The sequence below is a fragment of the Myotis brandtii genome, unplaced genomic scaffold, assembly GCF_000412655.1.
Source record: "Myotis brandtii unplaced genomic scaffold, ASM41265v1 scaffold835, whole genome shotgun sequence".
NCBI classification, from domain to species: Eukaryota; Metazoa; Chordata; class Mammalia; order Chiroptera; family Vespertilionidae; genus Myotis; species Myotis brandtii.
This window is the reverse complement of record NW_005371389.1, coordinates 545333-551011: the sequence shown is the minus strand read 5'-3', so window position 1 is coordinate 551011 and position 5679 is coordinate 545333.

Here is a 5679-nt window from a genome sequence, read left to right as displayed (position 1 = left end):
GTAACTGCCACATCATATGTATATTTGCCTTTAACCATAAGCCTGGCTTCATCAATTTTATGTCACTACATTATATGGAACCCTGAAAACTTAGAATAAAATATTTATATACCTAAGAACACATATATACATGCTCCTTTTTCCTTTCACCAATCTTTCTCATTATTTTAGCGTTTAGGTGTGGCCATAGTCTTACATTACAAAATGGAAAGAGTGATGTTTGTTTGCCTGTCAATTTATTCATATCAAGCCATAATTGGTGCTTACATTGTGCCAGACACTGTTCTAAGCGCTTGTAAATATTAATTCATTAATCCTCATAAATCCTTTAGAAGATATACAATATTATTTTCACTTTACAGACAGAGAAATTAAGACACTGGATGATTCATGAACATGCTCAAGGTCACACTTACTAGTAAGTTGTAAATAAAAACCAAACCTGGGTCATCTTGTTCTCAAGTCCAGTTCTTTGGCTCCGCTGTTTCCATACATGGTATTTTTATGAGAAATTTTGCTTCCCTATTCTTTTTTTAATTCTTTATTGTTTAATGTATTACATGAATCTCTTTTTTTCCCCCATTGACCTCTCCCCCACTACCTCATCCCCCAAGCACAAGCCCTCACCCCCCTACTGTCTGTGTCCATTGGTTTTTCTCACATGCATGCATAAGATATTTACAGTCGTGTGCAAAAGTAGGCCTACTTTTCATATGGAAAAAAGACATGCAAGTTATGATTATTACAGTAGTTTAATTAACTCTGTTTCACATGCTGACAACTGTAAACCTACTTTTCCAACCCCTGTATAACAATTAAGTCATCTTATTTTACTGCACTCAAACTTTATCCCAAAATTACTTGTGTATGTCAAGCATATTTAAATAGGTTTGCATTATATATTTGTTCTTCTGAAGAGAAATTGGCCCTATAATACAGACAAAAAATAAATTACATTTAAGATGAAGTTAAAAAATCTTTTCTAGGTAAAGGATATAGGAGAATACATGATTCATTTTTTAAACTTTTCTATAAATCTAAACTTGTTTTAAAATATGAAGATGAAAGTATTTTAAAGAGTTATTAGCCAAATTGAAGAATATAAATTGGAGCAGTACTACTAAGTGCACAAATTCAAGGGCACGCCATTCACATGATACTCTATGTGAGCAGTGCTCCCTAAAGTTGTGCAATGAGGAAGACCTAAAATAAAGTTATTTATTTTTATTAGAAGTCATAGAACAATAACAAAAGAAAAATAAACTGAACAAAAGACAATTATTCCTAGGCTTTTATAATCATGCTTATTAATGTTCTTCAGCAGAAATTATTCAAGCATTGTTTGCTACCACAGTAAGAAGGCTCAGTGCCTCTCAGAAATATGTCATTTATTAATAATGCCAATTCCTGATAGGAAGGCAGGGACAATGTTAGTCTTATGTACAGATGTAATCCCAGAACGTAGGCAATACCTGGTCCATAATGGATACTTAATTTGTGGAAGGGATAAGCAGATCAGTAAATAATAGATGGATGTTGATAGTGCTTTTCCTTCTTTAAACCACTTTTAAATGTGCTAATATTTCATTAATAACATTTCTGATTTATTTAGGTAGAAATCAATCCTTTTATTTACTGGAATAGTAAAAGGCAGCCTAGACCATTTCAATGGCTTGTCTGAGTTCACCCAATGAATATGTGTGTATGCAGGCAAGCCTCAGATGTTGGCTACCCAGCTGCCCAAAGCTGCCCAAGGCTCAGGAAACCAGGGCTGGCCAATGCTTGGGCTGCCAGCAGTGGCAGCAGCAGAGGTGTGATGGGGGCGTTGCCTTCTCCTGATCGCAGGGTCACCTCCGCCTCTGAGGGCTCCTGGACTGTGAGAGGGGGCAGGCTGGGCTGAGGGAACCCCCCCTCCAGTGCATGAATTTTCATGCACCAGGCCTCTAGTATTTATATATGCTTTATGTCTGAGTGTGTGTATTAAATAAGTAAATTAATAATAAGGTCCACCAAAGAGGTCTATTTCAAGGTTTTTGCACTATATAGCAAATTTAAACTGAAAAGAGGAAAAATAATCAAAAAAGGCAATTTATTTAAGAGAGACATAAATGTGGAGGATTTGAGATCTTGCTCCTCGGCATATGTCATCAATTTAGTTCAAATAAACTCTTATAAAAATGTTTAAAAAGTAAAATAAAGGGAACATGAATGTACAAACCAGGGAACACACTTTTCTAGATACATATTCCATAATACCTGAGAAGATGGGAAGTTAATTCACTGAAAAACTTAATAAAATAGTGACCTGAAAAATTCATAAATCAAAATAAATCCATGTTTTCAATAGAATTTTAGTCTTTTCTTTATTGCATTCATCTATGTAGAGGAAACTATGCTATGTTATTTTATTAGAAGTTTTAATTTACTTTAAGAGTAGTAATTACCATTTGTAAAGGGAAGTATTTCTCAAATTTACTTCCATTTTTTTAACGAAATACCCTCTGTTAATCTCTCACATCTCATATATCCTATTTCATTTTTAATTCCCTGCAATCTTATCTTTCTTGTTAAATTATTCCTGTCTCTTTCTCAGTGATGACTGATAATGATAATGTTGAAATATGTTTCCTTCTAACATCCAGACTACTATCCAATCTATATCAATCACTCCATCATATTTTTAAAATCTGGACTCCACTGCTGATATCTCTCTTGGTCTGTATTTTATCATCTGATTCTCACACTAAGTACCTTTCCTTCCTTCATCATCCCTTCCAGTCAGTTCAGAAAGCTGCCCTTAATCTCCTATTCTGTTGCTAAAACAACACCATTAATCACTTTCAGTTACCTTCCTTTCTTCCAAACTTTAGTTTACATTATCCTCCATTTTTGCTCTACTACAGCTTTTGGCTTGACTTTTCACACCATATCATCCTGTCCTGTGTGTTTTCATTACTCTTTTTACTTGATGCCTTTGTTTCCTTCTTTTGCTATAACCACCTTTATTCTATTTTCTCTGCCTGAAACAGCATTGCTAATTACAAAATCTTCTCTTTTCCCACTTGTTCACTGATCATTTTGTTCTGGTACTTATTTTATATTTTCATTGGGATATAATTGACATACAACATTATATTACTTTCAGGTGTGCAACATAATGATTCCATATTTGTATAGATTACAAAAAGATCACCACAATAAGTCTAGTTAACATCTTTTACCATACAGAGTTCCAACATTTCTTTCTTGTGATAAGAACTTTTAAGATATACTCTCTAGCACCTTTCAAATATGCAATACAGCACTATTAACTATAGTCTCCATGCTGTACTCTAGTACTTATTTTAGTATGTTTTTTATAAATACCTAGAGGAAATGAGGTTAAAAACACATAGATGGATTGTGATCCTATGTTTGTCTTTCTGCTGAGAAATATTTCATTCCGAACTTTATTATTTATCTTTCTCTAAATGCATTTTCTTCATACTTCCTCTTCTTGTTTATCTTCTAAACATATCTCTGTTTAATTTAGGTGGGATAGTTGGAATTATTCATTGTTTAGTTAGTAGTTATGAATCATACTTTCTAAAGATATACGTGTATTATCAAAAATGCTACAAGAAGATGGCTAGCATTGATTGCCCCATGGAATCTTCACATTTCCTCACACCCTAAAAATAGTCTTTGATGGGTGTTCTTGTTCTAAAACTTGACAGAAATCAAAGTTGATCTGTTTTTGTTGTAGAAGTTTAAGGAATTTTCTCCTTAACTTCTTATTCACACCTCCTATTATGAACTTGTAATACAGAAAGAAAATTGTAATTTTTATCATGGAATGCTGAAACCCAAACTGACATGTAGGAGGAAGAGCAGAAGTTCTGTGGGTTTTCAAGGATGCTAAGGGCATGCTGTCTTGAGGATTACTTATTAAAGCCAGTGAGTTCATTGGGATGAAGTAGAAAACTATACATTACTAATCAAATGTAAATTTAGTTTCTGAGCTCAATTTCCTTAGAGCTCAAAATCTGCTGATTTAAGAAGTCACTTCTTGAAATTTCCTAATGTCACATTAAAAATATGTTTAATATGTTTTTAATTTAGCAAGTCTGGGTGCCAGAACGAAAGGAAGAAAAACAAAGAGTAACCTTGAGTGCCAACTCTAATTAATTGGTAGTATCTTTTTGGACTGAAATGTTGAGACAGTCCCATCTGGACTCGGTAGGAGCGTGCAATGATCTATTAGCCACGCTTTGCTGTCAGCCCAGAAGAAAGAGGGCAGGATTGCTGAGTGTGGACCTTGTTGTGGTAGAACATTTTTAGCACTTAAGGTTTGCATTTCAGGCCTCTTATTTTCTGATACAGTCTACTTTATTTTTTATACCTGAGAAAGGTATACTGTGAAAATAGTACAATGATAAGTTCCCCTCAAAGAGTTTATGCCTCTAAAATATAGGTAAATGATACTTTTATAACTCTGTTTATCAGTTTATAGAAAATAAGCTGGGGGGAATGGTCTCTGAACTACTGAATCATTAGATTTTATCATGTGTGTTTATTATTGATCATCTAAAGGTGAATTGATTGATCTCTAAATTGGTAAAGAATAAAAACTGATAATGATTTCAATTAGAGTCTTATCTTTAGCAAGCCAATAAAACTTAAATTATAAAGTTTCCCAAGATAGCTCAAAGCTTAGAAATGATCAGGTTTTTTAAAATTGAGAATAAGTATTTTTTCTGGCATCTGCAGATGAATTTGGCACATGTTTTAGCCTACTTCTGCGGAAAAATTGCTTTGTGCATATTCTGACCACCTTTTCTGTGTGGAATACTCTATCTTAGCTTCAATTAATTTAATCTTTAAGGGCATGAATCAGCCTGGGTCGCTAACAATGTGTAGCTTTTGAAAGATAATGTGACTTGAACTACTGTACAAAAATTCAGTATATAAAAATAAACAAATATTAGTAACTAAAGGCTTTGCTGGTGAACCATGTGGTGGGGGAAAAGCATATGGGTTTCATTTTGGCAAACGAAGAAAACAAGTTATTAAGACATGCAATACAATAAAAAAGAACTCACAACATTTAGCAACAGATCGGCTGTGGGTAGTGGAGGCTCCAGAGAACCTGACAACAACTTTCTCAGTTTTTATCTTAGAAAACGCCTGAGTGGGTCGATTTGTACTTTGTACTTTGGAAGTTACGAATGTTTTTACTTAGAACTTTTCGTTTAACCTTTACTACCTCACTCTTTAAGTGACATGATCCCCTTAACATTATGAATAAGGGGGAGCAATGCAATGCTGAGCACATTTCTCCTAAAACTTGTATTTTTTAAATGGATTTTTATTGTTTAAAGTATTACAGATGTCCCCCTATTTTCCCCCACTGACCTTCTCCACCCCACTCGCACAGTCCCCCAGGCCTTCACCGCACTATTGCCCGGGTCCATGGGTTATGCATATATGCATATAAGTTCTTTTATAAACATACTAGAGGCCCAGTGCACAAAAATTTGTGCACTGGGGGGGAAGGGAGGGTCCCTCAGCCCGGCCTGTGCCCTCTCGCAGTCTGGGACCCCTCGGGAGATAACGCCCTGCTGGCTTAGGCCTGCTCCCGGGTGGCAGAGGGCAGGCCCAATCCCTAGGTGCAGCCCCTGGTCAGGCTCAGAGCAGGGC